Below are 25,415 nucleotides of genomic sequence, written 5' to 3' on the forward strand. Positions count from 1 at the left end.
GAGTAGCGGCCAGTGAAGAGGCGGGGCCAGGAGCTGTGACTCGACCCCAGAAACCACAACTACGTGAATACACAATTATCTGTTTAAGCTCTATAGTGGTGAATGAAAATGGAGTGTTTGACCAACAAAATGTCTGACACAGTTGTGTGAGTTATGCTACTGCAACTCCTCTGCATGTCCCCTTAAGACCTGCCTGCAGGTCAAATTTACGGCAATCCACTCTCTGAAGGACTCCTTCATTGTCGTCTGCACAGACGACACGGAAGCATCAAAACTAATGAACGACTCTTCAATCAGGACCCTACAAACACAACAATTCACTCTATCCCCGTCTCCATTCTTGAAGTCGAAACGTTCGGTCTTTGTGAAAAGACTGGACAATATCGTCATCTCTCTCTCTACTGAAGCACTGAAGACATCCATTGAGGAACAAAACACCTGGGCCTCGGTAGACAGCATCTCCAAGATCCGCAACGCCTCTTCTATGCTAAAGATTACATTCTCAGACGTCTCCATGGCTGCCCAAGCTCTCTCTGACGGTCTGGCCATATCATATTATCACATTCACCCTAGTCATATAGAATAAGAACGTTTCACATACATCTCCCACTGCTGGACCTGCTACTCCTATAACCACACCACCAAGGACTGCCCCATCAAGGATAAGAAGTTTTGCTCAGGTAGTCGGGAATTATACGCAGGAAGGAATGCATATAAATGACCTCATGGGAGACAGGAGCCGTAGTGGGGAAACTAGTGCAGTCAAAGATAAGATAAAACCAATATTGCAAACTAGAAATACCACAGGAAATAGCAAACAAGAGGACTCCACTAGCAATAGTGAGGATATATTACCAAAAACAACTGGTGGGAGCTCCATTGTTGGTGCTAGGGAGGATAGGAATAAGACAGGTAAACATGCACCAACAGGGAATACAGTCACAGAAACCCAAGGCAAACGGAAACCAAGCCTGTGCACATACTATGCACTTGGTATCTGCAGACATGGGAAATCTGGAAAAACAGATGGGACGTGCAACTATGACCACCCTAGAAAATGCCGTGCCCATATGACAACAGGAAAATGCAAACTCCCTTCCTGTAACCTTTTTCACCCTGAAATGTGTCCCTCTTCAGTACAGGAAAGACTGTGCTATAACTTAAATTGCCAGGCACACCATCTAAAGGGGACAAAAAGATACAAAACATCCAGGCCATGGGAAAACCTGGGTAACCACAGCCACTCAAGAGGGAAAGGTTTTTAGTGCTAGGAAGGAAAAAAAAACTGGCAGGAAATGGCAGAAATCGTACACCAAATCCAGTCATTCCTGGAGTGGAACCACAGTCGATGGCTTCCACTCCAAACCAACAGATACACATACTAATGCCGGAAAAAAAATCCCCCCCTCCCAGTACCAACAATACCACCAGTCCGATGACATTCTTCTTTGCAAATATACAGGGTCTAAAGCCAGCAACAAACAACAAAATACCTTTCATCCGTGGACTGTTTGCAGAGGCAAATGCAATGTTCGCGGCTTTCACTGAGACCCACGTAAAGGATCACTTGGACAACGAAATATGGATCCCAGGTTGCAACCTATACAGATGTGACAGAGTGAACAGGCAAAAGGGGAGGGGGTTGGCCTGTACATTGCAGAGCCACTTGTTTGCACAGAACTGCTTAATGCCTTAAATGATGTAGTGGAAGTTTTAACAGTAAAGATCGAGAACCAAAACCTAGTCATTGTGGTAGTCTACAAGCCTCCGGATACAACATCCCAGCAATTCCAGGAACAGCTGTTAAAAATTGACCACTGTCTGGAAAATCTGCCAGCTCCTGAACCCAACATCTTGCTCCTGGGGGATTTCAACTTAAGGCACCTAAAATGGAGGAATATAGCAAATAATATTGTTGCAGTAATAACACTAGGAGGCAGCTCTGAAGAAAATTCACACTCACACGAGCTTTTAAATCACTGCACAAAATTCAAATTAAACCAGCAAATAATAGAGCCTACTAGACTGGAGAATACACTAGACCTCATCTTCACTAACAATGATGATCTGATAAGAAATGTCACCATATCAAGAACAATATACTCAGATCACAACATAATTGAGGTTCAGACATGTATGCGCGGAGCCCCAGACCGACATAATGAGATTAGTCACGAGGGAGCATTCACCAAATTCAACTTCAATAACAAAAACATAAAGTGGGACCAAGTAAACCAAGTCCTAACCGATATAAGCTGGGAAGATATACTAAGCAACACAGACCCCAACTTATGCCTAGAACAGATTAACTTGATGGCACTCGATGTATGCACAAGGCTTATTCCTCTAAGAAAAAGGAGGAGTAGATGTAAAATAGAAAGAGACAGGCGCTCCCTTTACAGGCGACGGAAAAGAATAACAGAGCGGTTAAAAGAGGTCAATATATCTGAAATGCGTAGGGAGACACTGGTCAGAGAAATAGCAAGCATCGAACTTAAGCTAAAGGAATCTTATAGGAATCAGGAATCGCGGGAAGAACTAAAAGCCATAAATGAAATCGAAAGAAACCCAAAGTATTTCTTCTCCTATGCCAAATCAAAGTCGAGAACAACGTCCAGTATTGGGCCCCTACTTAAACAAGATGGGTCCTACACAGATGACAGCAAGGAAATGAGTGAGCTACTGAAGTCCCAATATGACTCAGTTTTTAGCAAGCCGCTAACCAGACTGAGAGTCGAAGATCAAAATGAATTTTTTATGAGAGAGCCACAGAATTTGGTTAACACAAGCCTATCCGATGTTATCCTGACGCCAAATGACTTCGAACAGGCGATAAATGACATGCCCATGCACTCTGCCCCAGGGCCAGACTCATGGAACTCCGTGTTCATCAAGAACTGCAAGAAGCCTCTATCACGAGCTTTTACCATCCTATGGAGAGGGAGCATGGACACGGGGGTCGTCCCACAGTTACTAAAAACAACAGACATAGCACCACTCCACAAAGGGGGCAGTAAAGCAACAGCAAAGAACTACAGACCGATAGCACTAACATCCCATATCATAAAAATCTTTGAAAGGGTCCTAAGAAGCAAGATCACCACCCATCTAGAAACCCATAAATTACACAACCCAGGGCAACATGGGTTTAGAACAGGTCGCTCCTGTCTGTCGCAACTATTGGATCACTACGACAAGGTCCTAGATGCACTAGAAGACAAAAAGAATGCAGATGTAATATATACAGACTTTGCAAAAGCCTTCGACAAGTGTGACCATGGCGTAATAGCGCACAAAATGCGTGCTAGAGGAATAACAGGAAAAGTCGGTCGATGGATCTATAATTTCCTCACTAACAGAACACAGAGAGTAGTAGTCAACAGAGTAAAGTCCGAGGCAGCTACGGTGAAAAGCTCTGTTCCACAAGGCACAGTACTCGCTCCCATCTTGTTCCTCATCCTCATATCCGACATAGACAAGGATGTCAGCCACAGCACCGTGTCTTCCTTTGCAGATGACACCCAAATCTGCATGACAGTGTCTTCCATTGCAGACACTGCAAGGCTCCAGGCGGACATCAACCAAATCTTTCAGTGGGCTGCAGAAAACAATATGATGTTCAACGATGAGAAATTTCAATTACTCAGATATGGTAAACACGAGGAAATTAAATCTTCATCAGAGTACAAAACAAATTCTGGCCACAAAATAGAGCGAAACGCCAACGTCAAAGACCTGGGAGTGATCATGTCGGAGGATCTCACCTTCAAGGACCATAACACTGTATCGACTCAAGAAATCGTAATGACACGATTGCAAACAAACCATACCCCCGGCCGGGATTGAACCCGCGGTCATAGAGTCTCAAAACTCCAGCCCGTCGCGTTAGCCACTAGACCAGCTAGCCACAATAAGATTCATCCAACTAGGTATATTTCTACACCATAGGAAGGTTAGCACAGGCACCACTGTGACCACAAATGCAAGATTTTACAGACGAATCTCCAGCTAGCGTGGCGTGACGAACTCTAGCTCAAGTCCCTTCACTGCCGTCAACATGACTCAAGAAATCGTAATGACACGATTGCAAACAAACCATACCCCGGCCGGGGGTTAGCCTGTGCTAACCTTCCTATGGTGTAGAAATATACCTAGTTGGATGAATCTTATTGTGGCTAGCTGGTCTAGTGGCTAACGCGACGGGCTGGAGTTTTGAGACTTTATGACCGCGGGTTCAATCCCGGCCGGGGGTATGGAACATTGTATCAATCGCATCTGCTAGAAAAATGACAGGATGGATAATGAGAACCTTCAAAACTAGGGATGCCAAGCCCATGATGACACTCTTCAGGTCACTTGTTCTATCTAGGCTGGAATATTGCTGCACATTAACAGCATCTTTCAAGGCAGGTGAAATTGCTGACCTAGAAAACGTACAGAGAACCTTCACGGTGCGCATAACGGAGATAAAACACCTCAATTACTGGGAGCGCTTGAGGTTCCTGAACCTGTATTCCCTGGAACGCAGGAGGGAGAGATACATGATTATATACACCTGGGTGTGGTAGGTAAGTTTGGGGTGCCAGGTGTAAATGATAATGGGAGCCCTTTGATTGAACTTTGTATAGAAAGGGGTTTAGTTATAGGTAATACATATTTTAAGAAAAAGAGGATAAATAAGTATACACGATATGATGTAGGGCGAAATGACAGTAGTTTGTTGGATTATGTATTGGTAGATAAAAGACTGTTGAGTAGACTTCAGGATGTACATGTTTATAGAGGGGCCACAGATATATCAGATCACTTTCTAGTTGTAGCTACACTGAGAGTAAAAGGTAGATGGGATACAAGGAGAATAGAAGCATCAGGGAAGAGAGAGGTGAAGGTTTATAAACTAAAAGAGGAGGCAGTTAGGGTAAGATATAAACAGCTATTGGAGGATAGATGGGCTAATGAGAGCATAGGCAATGGGGTCGAAGAGGTATGGGGTAGGTTTAAAAATGTAGTGTTAGAGTGTTCAGCAGAAGTTTGTGGTTACAGGAAAGTGGGTGCAGGAGGGAAGAGGAGCGATTGGTGGAATGATGATGTAAAGAGAGTAGTAAGGGAGAAAAAGTTAGCATATGAGAAGTTTTTACAAAGTAGAAGTGATGCAAGGAGGGAAGAGTATATGGAGAAAAAGAGAGAGGTTAAGAGAGTGGTGAAGCAATGTAAAAAGAGAGCAAATGAGAGAGTGGGTGAGATGTTATCAACAAATTTTGTTGAAAATAAGAAAAAGTTTTGGAGTGAGATTAACAAGTTAAGAAAGCCTAAAGAACAAATGGATTTGTCAGTTAAAAATAGGAGAGGAGAGTTATTAAATGGAGAGTTAGAGGTATTGGGAAGATGGAGGGAATATTTTGAGGAATTGTTAAATGTTGATGAAGATAGGGAAGCTGTGATTTCGTGTATAGGGCAAGGAGGAATAACATCTTGTAGGAGTGAGGAAGAGCCAGTTGTGAGTGTGGGGGAAGTTCGTGAGGCAGTAGGTAAAATGAAAGGGGGTAAGGCAGCCGGGATTGATGGGATAAAGATAGAAATGTTAAAAGCAGGTGGGGATATAGTTTTGGAGTGGTTGGTGCAATTATTTAATAAATGTATGGAAGAGGGTAAGGTACCTAGGGATTGGCAGAGAGCATGCATAGTTCCTTTGTATAAAGGCAAAGGGGATAAAAGAGAGTGCAAAAATTATAGGGGGATAAGTCTGTTGAGTGTACCTGGTAAAGTGTATGGTAGAGTTATAATTGAAAGAATTAAGAGTAAGACGGAGAATAGGATAGCAGATGAACAAGGAGGCTTTAGGAAAGGTAGGGGGTGTGTGGACCAGGTGTTTACAGTGAAACATATAAGTGAACAGTATTTAGATAAGGCTAAAGAGGTCTTTGTGGCATTTATGGATTTGGAAAAGGCGTATGACAGGGTGGATAGGGGGGCAATGTGGCAGATGTTGCAAGTGTATGGTGTAGGAGGTAGGTTACTGAAAGCAGTGAAGAGTTTTTACGAGGATAGTGAGGCTCAAGTTAGAGTATGTAGGAAAGAGGGAAATTTTTTCCCAGTAAAAGTAGGCCTTAGACAAGGATGTGTGATGTCACCGTGGTTGTTTAATATATTTATAGATGGGGTTGTAAGAGAAGTAAATGCGAGGGTCTTGGCAAGAGGCGTGGAGTTAAAAGATAAAGAATCACACACAAAGTGGGAGTTGTCACAGCTGCTCTTTGCTGATGACACTGTGCTCTTGGGAGATTCTGAAGAGAAGCTGCAGAGATTGGTGGATGAATTTGGTAGGGTGTGCAAAAGAAGAAAATTAAAGGTGAATACAGGAAAGAGTAAGGTTATGAGGATAACAAAAAGATTAGGTGATGAAAGATTGAATATCAGATTGGAGGGAGAGAGTATGGAGGAGGTGAACGTATTCAGATATTTGGGAGTGGACGTGTCAGCGGATGGGTCTATGAAAGATGAGGTGAATCATAGAATTGATGAGGGAAAAAGAGTGAGTGGTGCACTTAGGAGTCTATGGAGACAAAGAACTTTGTCCTTGGAGGCAAAGAGGGGAATGTATGAGAGTATAGTTTTACCAACGCTCTTATATGGGTGTGAAGCGTGGGTGATGAATGTTGCAGCGAGGAGAAGGCTGGAGGCAGTGGAGATGTCATGTCTGAGGGCAATGTGTGGTGTGAATATAATGTAGAGAATTCGTAGTTTGGAAGTTAGGAGGAGGTGTGGGATTACCAAAACTGTTGTCCAGAGGGCTGAGGAAGGGTTGTTGAGGTGGTTCGGACATGTAGAGAGAATGGAGCGAAACAGAATGACTTCAAGAGTGTATCAGTCTGTAGTAGAAGGAAGGCGGGGTAGGGGTCGGCCTAGGAAGGGTTGGAGGGAGGGGGTAAAGGAGGTTTTGTGTGCGAGGGGCTTGGACTTCCAGCAGGCATGCGTGAGCGTGTTTGATAGGAGTGAATGGAGACAAATGGTTTTTAATACTTGACGTGCTGTTGGAGTGTAAGCAAAGTAACATTTATGAAGGGATTCAGGGAAACCGGCAGGCCGGACTTGAGTCCTGGAGATGGGAAGTACAGTGCCTGCACTCTGAAGGAGGGGTGTGAATGTTGCAGTTTAAAAACTGTAGTGTAAAGCACCCTTCTGGCAAGACAGTGATGGAGTGAATGATGGTGAAAGTTTTTCTTTTTCGGGCCACCCTGCCTTGGTGGGAATCGGCCAGTGTGATAAAAAAAAAAAATACACCTGGAAAATCCTAGAGGGACTAGTACCGAACTTGCACACGAAAATCACTCACTACGAAAGCAAAAGACTTGGCAGACGATGCAACATCCCCCCAATGAAAAGCAGGGGTGTCACTAGCACGTTAAGAGACCATACAATAAGTGTCAGGGGCCCGAGACTGTTCAACTGCCTCCCAGCATACATAAGGGGGATTTCCAACAGACCCCTGGCAGTCTTCAAGCTGGCACTGGACAAGCACCTAAAGTCGGTTCCTGACCAGCCGGGCTGTGGCTCGTACGTTGGTTTGCGTGCAGCCAGCAGTAACAGCCTGGTTGATCAGGCTCTGATCCACCAGGAGGCCTGGTCACAGACCGGGCTTGGAGAGCTTGAACGTTGAAGCGTTTAGGAGTTATGAGGAGAATGTCGTCAACATAACGGAGCCAGGTGACAGACGAAGGAATAATGGTGGAGAAACGTTCGGCTTCTAGATGTTCCATGTATAGGTTCGCCAGGACCGCACTGAGTGGCGAACCCATGGGTAGTCCAAAAGTCTGCTGAAAGAGATGATTTTCGAAAGAGAAACTGGTAAAGCCAACACATAGTTCAACAAGGTCGATGAAATCGCTGGCTGGAATGGGAAGATCAAGTGAACCATCAATTTTCCTGCGCAAGAGATCGATGGCTTGTGTAGTAGGTACTTTGGTGAATAGGGAAGTCACGTCAAGGCTGGAAAGTTTCTTGTTCCTGATGTTGATGTTGCGAATGCGATTGAGAAGATCACCCGAGTGTTTGAGATGTGCTGGACTGATAGTGCCCAAGAGTTTAGAGAGGTGTTCTGCGAGAATTCCTGAGAGCTGGTGGGGAGCACTGCCTATTCCCGAGGATATGGGCCTCAGTGGGATACCAGGCTTGTGAGTTTTTGGCAGGCTGTACCTTCTGGCAGGTCTGGGGTTGCTGGGCATGGTGTGCAGAAGTTTCTTCCATTGTTCTGAGCCCCTCAGAATGCGGCGAGTCCTTTGAAGAAAAGTTTTAGTAAGGTTGTCCACTTGGTTAGTTGTGAGAGGTTTGTAGGTATCTGGGTCATTAAGTAGATTGAGCATTTTGTTCCTGTAATCGTCAGTGTTCATGATAACAACACCACCTCCTTTATCAGTGGTGGTGACCCTGATGGTCGTGTTTTCTGCTAAACCTTTGAGTGCATTGATGTAACGTCGAGGTATGACTGGGGAGCTGCGTGGACAACCTTACTAAAACTTTTCTTCAAAGGACTCGCCGCATTCTGAGGGGCTCAGAACAAGGGAAGAAACTTCTGCACACCATGCCCAGCAACCCCAGACCTGCCAGAATGTACGGCCTGCCAAAAACTCACAAGCCTGGTATCCCATTGAGGCCCATATCCTCGGGAATAGGCAGTGCTCCCCACCAGCTCTCAGGAATTCTCGCAGAACACCTCTCTAAACTCTTGGGCACTATCAGTCCAGCACATCTCAAACACTCGGGTGATCTTCTCAATCGCATTCGCAGCATCAACATCAGGAACAAGAAACTTTCCAGCCTTGACGTAGCTTCCCTATTCACCAAAGTACCTACTACACAAGCCATCGATCTCTTGCGCAGGAAAATTGACGATTCACTTGATCTTCCCATTCCAGCCAGCGATTTCATCGACCTTGTTGAACTATGTGTTGGCTTTACGTGTTTCTCTTTCGAAAATCATCTCTTTCAGCAGACTTTTGGACTACCCATGGGTTCGCCACTCAGTGCGGTACTGGCGAACCTATACATGGAACATCTAGAAGCCGAACGTTTCTCCACCATTATTCCTTCGTCTGTCACCTGGCTCCGTTATGTTGACGACATTCTCCTCATAACTCCTAAACGCTTCAACGTTCAAGCTCTCCAAGACAAGCTCAACCAGGTCGAGCCTTAAATCCAGTTCACACTTGAAGAAGAAGTCGACAACACTCTTCCTTTCCTTGATGTTCTGCTCTGCAAGGCTGACCACGAACTTCGTTTTAAAGTCTATCGAAAACCCACCAACCAAAACGATCTTCTCCACTTCTACTCTCACCACGACACCAAAACTAAACGTGGTGTAATTATAGGCTTCTTCCTGCGTGCACTCAGAATCTGCAGCAATGAGTTTCTTGAAGAAGAATGCACGATAATTGAACAAGTATTTTCTAAACTCCACTATCCTCGTCACTTCATCAGAGACTGCAGACGACGGGCATTAAACATCTTCAACACACCCAGAGAAGACACTGCCGAGAAGAGATACATAGTCCTCCCCACCAACTCCATTGCCAAACACGTTTCTAACATCTTTTCCAATACCTCATTCCAAGTATCTACCTCCACAACCACGACCATCAAGGACATTACCAGTGATAGACAGGACAAGGTTCCACCCTCTGCAGGGGTATACATAATCCCTTGTAATGACTGCAACAAATTATACGTGGGCGAAACATCAAGGGACCTCCAAACACGTATTTCAGAACACCAATATGCAAGCAGGTCTGACGACACAAGGAATGCCTGTGTACAACACCGTAATTCACACAACCACTTGATAAACTACAGAAACTCAAGACTTATCGCCACAGAAGACAACACTCAATACCGAAGAATCCTGGAATCATTACTTATTTCTATATCCAACAACTTCAACCAGAATAGTGGCTTCTATAACATAGCTGAACCACTTGCCAAGAAACTACTTCATCACTATCCCACATAGGAACACAGGAATGGAAGAACACTGTAGAAGGTCTGCTCACAAACTTATCCAATCTCCTTTCCAAGCTACCCAAGATTTTAGACTCTATAACCCCACTCGGTACATCATCAGATGCAGGATTCTCCACCTGACCTCAGCATTCTGAACCTGACTATAAATACTCGCGTCCCTTCCACCCCAGGTGGAAGGGACGCGAAGCTGTTGTACAGCCACATCAGGAGGAAAACAACAGTCAAGGACCAGGTAATCAGACTGAGGAAGGGTGATGGGGAATTCACAAGAAACGACCAAGAGGTATGTCAGGAGCTCAACACAAGATTTAAAGAGGTATTTACAGTGGAAACCAGTAGGACTCCAGGAAATCAGAACAGGGGGGCATACCAGCAAGTGCTGGATGAGGTACATATAACCAAGGAGGAGGTGAAGAAGCTGCTATGCGAACTTGACACCTCAAAGGCGGTGGGACCAGACAACATCTCTCCGTGGGTCCTTAAAGAGGGAGCAGAGATATTGTGTGAGCCATTAACAAAGATCTTCAACACATCATTTGAAACTGGGCAACTCCCTGAGGTATGGAAAATGGCAAATGTAGTCCCAATTTTTAAAAAGGGAGACAGACATGAGGCACTAAACTACAGACCTGTATCACTAACGTGTATAGTATGCAAGGTCATGGAGAAGATCATCAGGAGGAGAGTGGTGGGGCACCTGGAAAGAAACAAGTGTATAATTGACAACCAGCACGGTTTCAGGGAAGGAAAATCCTGTGTCACAAACCTACTAGAGTTTTATGACAAGGTGACAGAAGTAAGACAGGAGAGAGAGGGGTGGATCGACTGCTTATTTTTGGACTGCAAGAAGGCCTTCGACACAATTCCTCACAAGAGGTTACTGCAAAAGCTAGAGGATCAGGCACACATAACAGGAAAGGCACTGCAATGGATCAGAGAATACCTGACAGGGAGGCAACAACGAGTCATGGTACGCGACGAGGTGTCAGAGTGGGCGCCTGTGACAAGCGGGGTTCCACAGGGGTCAGTCCTAGGACCTGTGCTGTTCTTGGTATATGTGAACGACATAACGGAAGGGATAGACTCAGAAGTGTCGTTGTTTGCAGATGATGCGAAGTTAATGAGAAGAATCAAATCGGATGAGGATCAGGCAGGACTACAAAGAGACCTGGACAGGCTACAAGCCTGGTCCAGCAACTGGCTCCTTGAATTTAACCCTGCCAAATGCAAAGTCATGAAGATTGGGGAAGGGCAAAGAAGACCGCAGACACAATATAGTTTAGATGGCCAAAGACTGCAAACCTCACTCAAGGAAAAAGATCTGGGGGTGAGTATAACACCGAGCATATCTCCTGAGGCGCACATCAATCAGATAACTGCTGCAGCATACGGGCGCCTGGCAAACCTACGGATAGCGTTCCGATACCTCAGTAAGGATTCGTTTAAGACTCTGTATACCATTTACGTCAGGCCCATACTGGAGTATGCAGCACCAGTTTGGAATCCACACCTAGTCAAGCACGTCAAGAAATTAGAGAAAGTGCAAAGGTTTGCAACAAGACTAGTCCCAGAGCTACGGGGATTGGCCTACGAAGAAAGGTTGAGGGAAATCGGCCTGACGACACTGGAGGACAGGAGGGTCAGGGAAGACATGATAACGACATATAAAATACTGCGCGGAATAGACAAGGTGGACAAAGACGGGATGTTCCAGAGAAGGGACACAGACACAAGAGGTCACAATTGGAAGTTGAAGACTCAGATGAATCAAAGGGATGTTAGGAAGTATTTCTTCAGTCATAGAGTTGTCAAGTCGTGGAATAGCCTAGAAAGTGACGTAGTGGAGGCAGGAACCATACATAGTTTTAAGGCGAGGTATGATAGAGCTCATGGGGCAGGGAGAGAGAGGACCTAGTAGCAATCAGCGAAGAGGCGGGGCCAGGAGCTGTGACTCGACCCCTGCAACCACAAATAGGTGAGTACAAATAGGTGAGTACACACACACACTCATTCTGCATGCTTGAGGTAGAGGAGGCTGAGCTTATGGAAATGGGGGATACCCTTTATTAAATTTATGGGAAAGCGCTAATCTCATTGGGGCGTTGGAAAATGGGAAGTAATCAGGTTTGATCTTAGGAACACAGCGATATTTCTTTTGACCAAGAGCCCTTTGCCTGCATCAAGAGCCCTTCACCTGCATAAGAGTCCTTCGCCTGCATCAAAAGACCTCTGCCTGCATCAAGAGCCATTTACATGCATCAAGAGCCCTTCACTTGCATCAAGAGTCCTTTATCTGCATCAAGAGACCTTCACCTTCGTAAAAGATACCTTGGCCTGCATCAAGAGCCCTTAGCCTGCTTAAAAAATACATTGCCCTGCATCAAGAGCCCTTCGCCTGCATCAAGAGCCCTCCACGTAGTGGAGGCGGGAACCATACATAGTTTTAAGGCGAGGTATGATAGAGCTCATGGGGCAGGGAGAGAGAGGACCTAGTAGCAATCAGTGAAGAGGCGGGGCCAGGAGCTATGAATCGACCCCTGCAACCACAAATAGGTGAGTACACTTAGAATGCATTTTAGACCTTCTTTGACTAGTTGTGAAAAGGTTACATACAGCAGCCTTGAACGTTCCCCAAAAGTACTCGTTAAACATTTCCCCCAAATATTCGTTAAGCATTCACCCAAATATTCCTTAAACATTCCCAAAATATTCGTTAAAAATTCCCCAAAATATTCCTTAAACATTCTCAAAATATTCAGACATTCCTCTCAATATCTGCACATTTCCCCTTGGGAAAGTGGAGAAGAATTCTTCCTCCGTAAGCCATGCGTGTCGTAAGAGGCGACTAAAATGCCGGGAGCAAGGGGCTAGTAACCCCCTTCTCCTGTATAAATTAACACATGTAAAAAAAGAAGAAAAACTTTATATTTCATCTTTTTTCGGGTCACGTCAATCACGTTAATACACTCGTACAGCAAGAAGTCATATCAACACATTCTTAAAACTCTCAGTCACGTCAATACACCGGATCAAATTCCTACATTTTCTCCTCATTCTAAATCTTTCTGTTGTTCGCTAAGACTACAATGATTCTTTCAGTCACAGCATCAACAATCAGTTTCTTCCCACAATACTGCATCAACACACATACAAAAGGAAAAAAATATGAACACTGGCTTCCGTTTTGTTGATAATTTTTGCCCAGTCTGTGTAACAGTCTAATAACCCAAAATAATAACACACGTAACTGCAGTTACGCGTTAAAGATCTGTAAATCATAAGTTTTAGTTAGATTCGTTAAATTTATATCATTTGTTGTGTTGTAAATGTGATGTGAATGGTTTTGAAACCCGACAAGTGGAAGAATGAGACGTTTACATCAGCATATCATTCTATTCATACAATATGTTAAACAGAAGCTGGAGCGGCCTCCTTGAATCCAATACTTTCTTTTATCGATGTTTATGTCTCTCCTCACGCCGAGAACAGTATAGAAAAACAGTTGTAGTAATGATATTTCTCCGCCTGAATCCCCCAGCATGGCAAATGTATACCCATCTACACATCTCTTATCGCCATCTCAGACGCTAGACGACCCACTGCGCATGACCAAAACCTTCGTCGTCTGGATTATATTTTGCAAATTTTTCACTTCCCCGGCTAAGGGCAAGCGCAATTTCGCCAACACTTTGACATTCTAGATATATAACACAAAATTCCTGTCGTAGTTTGTTTGCAGATTTAACCCATAAACTCTGCCACGGCAACATTGGTTTCCGTATTACCAATAGTCGTCAGCCAAGGCAGCTACAGGAGGATGGAAATATTGTTATTTGTCTCTCATTATTTCCCTTCTTGCGGCTGGTATTGTGAAAAGTCTGTCCGTAAGGACAACGGAAATAATAATTATGATGATGATGATGATGATGATGATGATGAGGAGGAGGAGGAGGAGGAGGAGGAAGGATTTCCTGAACACGGGTCTTTGCCTGAAGGTGGCCCGTCGCTGACTCTTCAGTGTCGGAGCTTCTGCCAGTGATGAACCGTTTACAGCCCTATCACAAGAACAGCCCTTGACAAGAACATCCATATGGCAGGGGCAGCCCTATGATAAGGACAGCCCTACGACAGGAGCAACCCTATGAGAGGAGCAGCCTCATGACAGGGGCAGCCCTATGACAGGGCCAGCCCTATAACAAGAACAGCTCTATGATAGAGGCAGCGCTATTACAAAGGCAGCGGTGAAATATCTCATGTTGTGGTAGTGCACACTGCCAGGTACTTATGTTGTGGTAATGTACATTGCCAGGTACTCTTGTTCTGGTAATGTACAATGCCAGGCACTCATGTTTTGGTAGTGTACACTGCCAAGTACTCATGCTATGGAAGTGCATAGTGTCAGGTACTTGTGTGGTAGTGGTGTACATTGTCAAGTGTTTATGTACTCATGTACCTATGGTTGAACATGTGTTTAATTCTCCAAAGTTATTGTGTTGATTATCAGCATATCTGAACAAACCCCGTAACCAGACGTAGGATACAAGAAAGATACTTATCAATCACTAGTCAGAAAATAGACAGGCACTAGCTACACTAGATATTATATAGAATGGCACTAGTCTAGTAGCAGTCAAACGCCGTTTAAACTAATGAAACACTAGTTAGACAAGTAACGTACTAGTTAGGCACCAGCTTGCCACTAGTCAAGCAAATAAGATGCTAGTCTGACGCTAGGGTGATAACGTACGGTAGATCGCTTCACAGGAGAGGTTACGTGTCTTGAAAGCTTATAGCTGAAGCTCGGGGAACCACTCGCATTTACGTAATTGTAAATGCATAAATGTGAGTGGCCTTAATAACTCGGACGCAAGTGTAGAATACTTTAGTGCCCTTGAGTAATGTTTGGTTCAACCTTTTGCGTCTGGAGACGGACGCTCGAACAGAGTAGTTCCCGTAATGGCCGCTGGCAAGCCCAGCGCTGAGGCAGATGACAACGTTATAACACGGACAATCTTCCAACACGGCTGAGAACACAGTCAGTCCGTATTTTATGGACTTGACGAGGTAGGGAATGAAAAAGGAAAAGTAAGAACGTGAGAAGAGAAGCAAGAGATTAAAGATGAGGAAGTGTGGACGATTGAGAATGAACATAATGGTCACTGAGAAGAGAGAGAGGGGAAAAAATGAGGAAAAGTGTGAATATAGGAAGATAAGATTCATAAAGAGTGTTTCGCTCTAAGGGTGAAAGGGGAGTAAAGTAAGTCATATTACACGACCACGTCGAGTGGAAAAAAAAATATGTAAGCTCTGCGCATATGTTGCACATTTCTCAAGACTGATGGACCGACCACTTGGACTCTAGCCTGAGGGACTGATTACCTCAAACTCCTCCTCATCTTCAACCATTCCTCTTGGTATTAGACTGAAGAAGCCACTGGCTGGCGAAACGTTTCCTCAATAAAGAATCCCAAGTGTTGCATAAGTGTCCCAATCTTCAACTTGGTTTACTAAACCTTTAACATCACAAAAGAGTGTTTTACAGGTTTAATGAACGAAGAAAATGAAATTATTCTTGTTGAACAAGCCTCACGGGTTTAGCACCTTCAAAGTGCTCGCTTGAGAATCATTCAGGTTGATGCCCGAGCCGTGAGTCGTGGAGTTAGGTTTTGTAACCTTGCTCATGTACCAGCTGACTCGTCCACCACAGGTATAACTAGTACTTGTATTACAGGTATAACTACTACTTGTACTACAGGTATAACTAGTACTTGTATTACAGGTATAACTACTACTTGTACTACAGGTATAACTAGTACTTGTATTACAGGTATAACTACTACTTGTACTACAGGTATAACTAGTACTTGTACTACACCTCACTTCAAGTATATATATACCCTCTGTGTCCATGTACTGTTTGTAACAGCTTGATAAAGCTCCTGGTGAGCGAAACGTTGCCACAATAAAATGTCACATTAGTTGCACTTGTGTCCTTTAATTAACAGAAAAGACGGGAAAATAAGTTTTGGAGAAAAATTAGGAAGACGACTGAGACTGAGAAAGAAAATTCCAAGGAATTGTATCCCAAAAATAAGTGAGATAATTCAGGAGTGTAATGTTGTGTCAGGAGCTGGTTGAACTTCATAGTGTCAGCCACTGCCAGCCCTCCACACTGTCAGCCACTGCCTGCCCTCCACACTGTCAGCCACTGCCTGCCCTCCACACTGTCAGCCACTGCCTGGTCTCCACACTGTCAGCCACTGCCTGCCCTCCACACTGTCAGCCACTGCCTGGCACTGCAGTGTCAGCAGTGCGGCAGTGACAGCAGTGCGGCAGTGTCAGCAGTGCGGTAGTGGCAGCAGTGCTCAGTCTCAGCAGTGCGGCAGTGTCGGCAGTGTCAGCAGTGCGGGTGTCAGCAGTGGGGCAGTGTCAGCAGTGGGGCAGTGTCAGCAGTGAGGCAGTGTCAGCAGTGGGGCAGTGTCAGCATTGCGGCGGTGTCAGCAGTGGGGCAGTGTCAGCAGTGCGGCAGTGTCAGCAGTGGAGCAGTGTCAGCAGTGGGGCAGTGTCAGGAGTGCGGCAGTGTCAGTAGTACGGCAGTGTCAGCAGTGGGGCAGTGTCAGCAGTGCGGCAGTATCAGCAGTGGGGCAGTGTAAGCAGTGGGGCAGTGTCAGCAGTGCGGCAGTGTCAGCAGTGCGGCAGTGTCAGCAGTGTGGCAGTGTCAGCAGTGTCAGTAGTGCGGCAGTGTCAGCAGTGCGGCAGTGTCAGCAGTGCGGCAGTATCAGCAGTGGGGCAGTGTAAGCAGTGGGGCAGTGTCAGCAGTGCGGCAGTGTCAGCAGTGCGGCAGTATCAGCAGTGCGGCAGTATCAGCAGTGCGGCAGTATCAGCAGTGCGGCAGTATCAGCAGTGCGGCAGTGTAAGCAGTGCGGCAGTGTCAGCAGTGTGGCAGTGTCAGCAGTGCGGCAGTGTCAGCAGTGCGGCAGTGTCAGCAGTGTGGCAGTGTCAGCAGTGAGGCAGTGTCAGCAGTGGGGCAGTGTCAGCAGTGAGGCAGTGTCAGCAGTGCGGCAGTGTCAGCAGTGCGGCAGTGTCAGCAGTGTGGCAGTGTCAGCAGTGTCAGCAGTGCGGCAGTGTCAGCAGTGCGGCAGTGTCAGCAGTGCGGCAGTGTCAGCAGTGCGGCAGTGTCAGCAGTGCGGCAGTGTCAGCAGTGCGGCAGTGTCAGCAGTGTCAGCAGTGCGGCAGTGTCAGCAGTGCGGCAGTGTCAGCAGTGCGGCAGTGTCAGCAGTGTGGCAGTGTCAGCAGTGTCAGCAGTGCGGCAGTGTTAGCAGTGCGGCAGTGTCAGCAGTGCGGCAGTGTCAGCAGTGGAGCAGTGTCAGCAGTGGGGCAGTGTCAGGAGTGCGGCAGTGTCAGCAGTGCAGCAGTGTCAGCAGTGCGGCAGTGTCAGCAGTGCGGTAGTGTCAGCATTGTGGCAGTGTCAGCAGTGTCAGTAGTGCGGCAGTGTCAGCAGTGCGGCAGTGTTAGCAGTGGGGCAGTGTCAGCAGTGCGGCAGTGTCAGCAGTGTGGCAGTGTCAGCAGTGTCAGTAGTGCGGCAGTGTCAGCAGTGTAGCAGTGTCAGCAGTGTAGCAGTGTCAGCAGTGTAGCAGTGTCAGCAGTGTAGCAGTGTCAGCAGTGTAGCAGTGTCAGCAGTGTAGCAGTGTCAGCAGTGGCGGTAGTGTTAACAGTGTCAGCAACAAACAAGAACCAGAACAATAAACATTAATAAAGGGGTAATCAATAAGTGTCAGACATCACAGTCAACAACAATATTACTAAGAAATACTATTTTCCATAAATATTAATTTTTGCAGCTCTAAGTTTGCATATATTTTTCCAAGAAGATTTACGTGTATACGACCTTGAGAGTTTATACATATTTGTCCATACAGATTTGCATATAAATTAGCTTAGCTTTTCTACCCAATATACATTTCTAACATTCAGGAAGTTACACAGAAAAATTATGAAAATAAAGGTAGTGATTAAATAATATATATATATATATATATATATATATATATATATATATATATATATATATATATATATATATATATATGTCCTAGGTAGTAGGTTGGTAGACAGCAACCACCCAGGGAGGTACTACCGTCCTGTGGTAGTAGGTTGGTAGACAACAACCACCCAGGGAGGTACTACCGTCCTGTGGTAGTAGGTTGGTAGACAGCAACCACCCAGGGAGGTACTACCGTCCTGTGGTAGTAGGTTGGTAGACAACAACCACCCAGGGAGGTACTACCGTCCTGTGGTAGTAGGTTGGTAGACAGCAACCACCCAGGGAGGTACTACCGTCCTGTGGTAGTAGGTTGGTAGACAGCAACCACCCAGGGAGGTACTACCGTCCTGTGGTAGTAGGTTGGTAGACAGCAACCACCCAGGGAGGTACTACCGTCCTGTGGTAGTAGGTTGGTAGACAACAACCACCCAGGGAGGTACTACCGTCCTGTGGTAGTAGGTTGGTAGACAACAACCACCAAGGGAGGTACTACCGTCCTGTGGTAGTAGGTTGGTAGACAACCACCCAGGGAGGTACTACCGTCCTGTGGTAGTAGGTTGGTAGACAACAACCGCCCAGGGAGGTACTACCGTCCTGTGGTAGAAGGTTGGTAGACAACAACCACCCAGGGAGGTACTACCGTCCTGTGGTAGTAGGTTGGTAGACAACAACCACCCAGGGAGGTACTACCGTCCTGTGGTAGTAGGTTGGTAGACAACCACCCAGGGAGGTACTACCGTCCTGTGGTAGTAGGTTGGTAGACAACAACCACCCAGGGAGGTACTACCATCCTGTGGTAGTAGGTTGGTAGACAACAACCACCCAGGGAGGTACTACCGTCCTGTGGTAGTAGGTTGGTAGACAGCAACCACCCAGGGAGGTACTACCGTCCTGTGGTAGTAGGTTGGTAGACAACAACCACCCAGGGAGGTACTACCGTCCTGTGGTAGTAGGTTGGTAGACAGCAACCACCCAGGGAGGTACTACCGTCCTGTGGTAGTAGGTTGGTAGACAACAACCACCCAGGGAGGTACTACCGTCCTGTGGTAGTAGGTTGGTAGACAGCAACCACCCAGGGAGGTACTACCGTCCTGTGGTAGTAGGTTGGTAGACAGCAACCACCCAGGGAGGTACTACCGTCCTGTGGTAGTAGGTTGGTAGACAGCAACCACCCAGGGAGGTACTACCGTCCTGTGGTAGTAGGTTGGTAGACAGCAACCACCCAGGGAGGTACTACCGTCCTGTGGTAGTAGGTTGGTAGACAGCAACCACCCAGGGAGGTACTACCGTCCTGTGGTAGTAGGTTGGTAGACAGCAACCACCCAGGGAGGTACTACCGTCCTGTGTTAGTAGGTTGGTAGACAGCAACCACCCAGGGAGGTACTACCGTCCTGTGGTAGTAGGTTGGTAGACAGCAACCACCCAGGGAGGTACTACCGTCCTGTGGTAGTAGGTTGGTAGACAGCAACCACCCAGGGAGGTACTACCGTCCTGTGGTAGTAGGTTGGTAGACAGCAACCACCCAGGGAGGTACTACCGTCCTGTGGTAGTAGGTTGGTAGACAGCAACCACCCAGGGAGGTACTACCGTCCTGTGGTAGTAGGTTGGTAGACAACAACCACCCAGGGAGGTACTACCGTCCTGTGGTAGTAGGTTGGTAGACAGCAACCACCCAGGGAGGTACTACCGTCCTGTGGTAGTAGGTTGGTAAACAGCAACCACCCAGGGAGGTACTACCGTCCTGTGGTAGTAGGTTGGTAAACAGCAACCACCCAGGGAGGTACTACCGTCCTGTGGTAGTAGGTTGGTAAACAGCAACCACCCAGGGAGGTACTACCGTCCTGTGGTAGTAGGTTGGTAAACAGCAACCACCCAGGGAGGTACTACCGTCCTGTGGTAGTAGGTTGGTAGACAGCAACCACCCAGGGAGGTACTACCGTCCTGTGGTAGTAGGTTGGTAGACAGCAACCACCCAGGGAGGTACTACCCTCCTGTGGTAGTAGGTTGGTAGACAGCAACCACCCAGGGAGGTACTACCGTCCTGTGGTAGTAGGTTGGTAGACAGCAACCACCCAGGGAGGTACTACCCTCCTGTGGTAGTAGGTTGGTAGACAGCAACCACCCAGGGAGGTACTACCGTCCTGTGGTAGTAGGTTGGTAGACAACAACCACCCAGGGAGGTACTACCGTCCTGTGATAGTAGGTTGGTAGACAGCAACCACCCAGGGAGGTACTACCGTCCTGTGGTAGTAGGTTGGTAGACAGCAACCACCCAGGGAGGTACTACCGTCCTGTGGTAGTAGGTTGGTAGACAACAACCACCCAGGGAGGTACTACCGTCCTGTGGTAGTAGGTTGGTAGACAACAACCACCCAGGGAGGTACTACCGTCCTGTGGTAGTAGGTTGGTAGACAACAACCACCCAGGGAGGTACTACCGTCCTGTGGTAGTAGGTTGGTAGACAGCAACCACCCAGGGAGGTACTACCGTCCTGTGGTAGTAGGTTGGTAGACAACAACCACCCAGGGAGGTACTACCGTCCTGTGGTAGTAGGTTGGTAGACAGCAACCACCCAGGGAGGTACTACCCTCCTGTGGTAGTAGGTTTGTAGACAGCAACCACCCAGGGAGGTACTACCGTCCTGTGGTAGTAGGTTGGTAGACAGCAACCACCCAGGGAGGTACTACCGTCCTGTGGTAGTAGGTTGGTAGACAACAACCACCCAGGGAGGTACTCCCGTCCTGTGGTAGTAGGTTGGTAGACAGCAACCACCCAGGGAGGTACTACCGTCCTGTGGTAGTAGGTTGGTAGACAACAACCACCCAGGGAAGTACTACCGTCCTGTGGTAGTAGGTTGGTAGACAGCAACCACCCAGGGAGGTACTACCATCCTGTGGTAGTAGGTTGGTAGACAGCAACCACCCAGGGAGGTACTACCGTCCTGTAGTAGTAGGTTGGTAGATAACAACCGCCCAGGGAGGTACTACCGTCCTGTGGTAGTAGGTTGGTAGACAACAACCACCCAGGGAGGTACTACCGTCCTGTGGTAGTAGGTTGGTAGACAACAACCGCCCAGGGAGGTACTACCGTCCTGTGGTAGAAGGTTGGTAGACAACAACCACCCAGGGAGGTACTACCGTCCTGTGGTAGTAGGTTGGTAGACAGCAACCGCCCAGGGAGGTACTACCGTCCTGTGGTAGTAGGTTGGTAGACAACCACCCAGGGAGGTACTACCGTCCTGTGGTAGTAGGTTGGTAGACAGCAACCGCCCAGGGAGGTACTACCGTCCTGTGGTAGTAGGTTGGTAGACAACCACCCAGGGAGGTACTACCGTCCTGTGGTAGTAGGTTGGTAGACAGCAACCGCCCAGGGAGGTACTACCGTCCTGTGGTAGTAGGTTGGTAGACAACCACCCAGGGAGGTACTACCGTCCTGTGGTAGCAGGTTGGTAGACAGCAACCACCCAGGGAGGTACTACCGTCCTGCCAAGTGAGTATAAAACGAAAGCCTGTAATTGTTTCACATGATGGTAGGATTGCTGGTGTCCATATTCTGTCTCATAAATACGCAAGGTTTCAGGTACGTTTTGCTACTTCTACTTACACTTAGGTCACACTACACATACATATACAAGCATATATATACACACCCCTCTGGGTTTTCTTCTATTTTCTTACTAGTTCTTGTTCTTCTTTATTTTCTCTTACCTCCATGGGGAAGTGGAACAGAATTCTTCCTCCGTAAGCCATGCGTGTTGTAGGAGGCGACTAAAATTCCGGGAGCAAGGGGCTAGTAACCTCTTCTCCTGTATATAATACTAAATGTAAAAGGAGAAACTTTCCTTTTTTCTTTTGGGCCACCCTGCCTCGGTGGGATACGGCCGGTGTGTTGAAAGAAAGATATGTATATATATATATATATATATATATATATATATATATATATATATATATATATATATATATATATATATATATATATATATATATATATATATATATATATAACAACACTGCGACTAGCCGAGGATTCGAACCCATGTCGTTTTGGCCCGCCTCATGGTGAGCGAAAACACATAACGCCTTAGACCAGTAAACCACACAATCCTTAACAATGGCGCATCTAGCCAAGCTAGATGTTGTACCCACTATCGAAGGACGTACCGTGGTGTGAACGTCTCTGAGCTAATTTCATTCTACTCCCTACAATAATGCAATATACTGATGTTGAGCTAGTACACAAACAGGGAGTAGAATGAAATCAGCTCAGAGGCGCCCACATCACCGTATGTCCTTCGATGGTGGGTACAACATCTAGCTTGGCTTAATGCGCCATTGTCAAGGATTGTGTGGCCTAGTGGCCTAAGGCATCATCTGTTTTCGCTCACCATGAGGCGGGCCAAAGCAGCATGGGTTCGATGGCTTGGCTAGTGCAGTGTTGTTATTGATCAATACCACTCGTTTCGTGGGTACAATAATATATATATATATTTATATATATATATATATATATATATATATATATATATATATATATATATATATATATATATATATATATATATATATATATATATATATATATATATATATGCAAAACAAACACTCTGAAAGAATAGAGAAATTCCAAGCGCTTTCGTGACTACTCACATTATCAAGGAACTATGAAAGTAAAGCATCCAAGGAAGCTATATAAGGGGTCTTGCCAGCACCTCACTATCAGATCCCACAACGGTTAAACACCTGACGCGCGCCGACCCAACTTGGATAGGTCCTTTGCACAACTCACCCACAAACTTTGTAGATGAATGGTTCAGAGAACCGACATGTTGATAAATTAGACACATGTGCAACTCTTGGGTATCTTTATTGAGGAAACGTTTCGCCACACAGTGGCTTCATCAGTCCATACAAAGGAGAATCTTGAAGAACAGGAGGAGAATGAGGTAATCAGTCCCTCAACCTTGAGTCGATGTGGTCAGTCCATCAATCTTGAATAAATGGATGGATTGATGGACTGACCACATCGACTCAAGGTTGAGGGACTGATTACCTCATTCTCCTCCTGTTCTTCAAGATTCTCCTTTGTATGGACTGATGAAGCCACTGTGTGGCGAAACGTTTCCTCAATAAAGATACCCAAGAGTTGCACATGTGTCTAATTCACCCACAAACTATTCTACCCAAGAAAATTTAAAAATTATTTGTCCAGTGTATTATTAAATTCTTCCCAAATTCCAATGACTATTCTTTCAGAGTGGTTGTTTTGCATATTCTGAAATCACCTGTTTACTGTGATCTTATTGCATATATATATATATATATATATATATATATATATATATATATATATATATATATATATATATATATATATATATATATATATATATATATATAATGTGTGTGTGTGTGTGTGTGTGTCGGGCTGAAGGAGACTCAAATCTGTGAGTTTTGGGACCAAGTATGCTGTACTATACACACCATGCCAGACTAGACAATACTCTGGCGCCCGGCCAAACTTGGTGTTGGTCCCAGAGCAGCCAGTACCAGGCTGATGATTAGTTTTTCTTCTCTTGTTCCACATGCATCGACCAACGAAAGATATTAGAATTTTTAGACTTCATAAAAAGAAAGAAATATTTATATTCAGCTCGTGGGTTCGATTCTTCACTTGCCTGAGATAAATATTTGTGAATATTTGTTTATGCAATAAATCTGTAAAAAGTTAGTCTGAATATAATAAAAAAATGTACAGGAACGAGCTTCTTATTCAGAATACTAAGTTATTAAAGGGCATTTATTTATGCATCATATATCAGGAACCCAGCGTAAAATATCAACTCATATTAAATCTTTTCAGGCGCCAGACACAAGACTTCTTGAATTACCATTCTTGGATTACCATTCTTGGATTACCATTCTTGGATCATGTCCCGGTAGTAGGGCTCTGGTTGGCAGACTCGCGAAGACTATAAATTCGCCCAAACAGTTTCCAGGTCCATTCCTGTCGCTCTAAAATATTTTGGTGATGGGTGGTTGAAGTTTGAGACAGTGAGTGTGAAGGATGATGTTACCAGGAACATTGAAACTGTAGGCGGTGATGTGGTGGGTGATGGTGGTTGTAGTAAGTGTGGTTGGGAGGATGGTAGTTGTAGTAAGTGTGGTTGGGAGGATGGTAGTTGTAGTGTGGTTGGGAGAATGGTGGTTGTAATAAGTGTTGTTGGGAAGATGGTAGTTGTAGTAAGTGCGGTTGGGAAGATGGTAGTTGTAGTGTGTTTGGGAGGATGGTAGTTGTAGTAAGTGTGGTTGGGAGGATGGTAGTTGTAGTAAGTGTGGATGGGAGGATGGTGGTTGTAGTAAGTGTGGTTGGGAGGATGGTAGTTGTAGTAAGTGTGGTTGGGAGGATGGTAGTTGTAGTGTGGTTGGGAGAATGGTGGTTGTAGTAAGTGTGGTTGGGAGGATGGTAGTTGTAGTAAGTGTGGATGGGAGGATGGTGGTTGTAGTAAGTGTGGTTGGGAGGATGGTAGTTGTAGTAAGTGTGGTTGGGAGGATGGTAGTTGTAGAAAGTGTGGTTGGGAGGATGGTAGTTGTAGTAAGTGTGGTTGGGATGATGGTAGTTGTAGTAAGTGTGGTTGGGAGGATGGTAGTTGTAGTAAGTGTGATTGGGAGGATGGTAGTTGTAGTGTGGTTGGGAGGATGGTAGTTGTAGTGTGGTTGGGAAGATGGTAGTTGTAGTAAGTGTGGTTGGGAGGATGGTAGTTGTAGTGTGGTTGGGAGAATGGTGGTTGTAATAAGTGTTGTTGGGAAGATGGTAGTTGTAGTAAGTGCGGTTGGGAAGATGGTAGTTGTAGTGTGTTTGGGAGGATGGTAGTTGTAGTGTGGTTTGGAGGATGGTAGTTGTAATAAGTGTGGTTGGGAGGATGGTAGTTGTAGTAAGTGTGGTTGGGAGGATGGTAGTTGTAGTAAGTGTGGTTGGGAGGATGGTAGTTGTAGTAAGTGTGGTTGGGAAGATGGTAGTTGTAGTAAGTGTGGTTGGGAGGATGGTAGTTGTAGTGTGGTTGGGAGAATGGTGGTTGTAGTAAGTGTTGTTGGGAAGATGGTAGTTGTAGTAAGTGCGGTTGGGAGGATGGTGGTTGTAATAAGTGTGGTTGGGAGGATGGTGGTTGTAGTAAGTGTGGTTGGGAGGATGGTAGTTGCAGTAAGTGTGGTTGGGAAGATGGTAGTTGTAGTGTGTTTGGGAGGATGGTAGTTGTAGTGTGGTTGGGAGAATGGTGGTTGTAATAAGTGTGGTTGGGAGGATGGTAGTTGTAGTAAGTGTTGTTGGGAAGATGGTAGTTGTAGTGTGGTCGGGAGGA

Source organism: Cherax quadricarinatus, chromosome 3 (assembly GCF_038502225.1).
Source record: "Cherax quadricarinatus isolate ZL_2023a chromosome 3, ASM3850222v1, whole genome shotgun sequence".
Lineage (NCBI taxonomy): Eukaryota > Metazoa > Arthropoda > Malacostraca > Decapoda > Parastacidae > Cherax > Cherax quadricarinatus.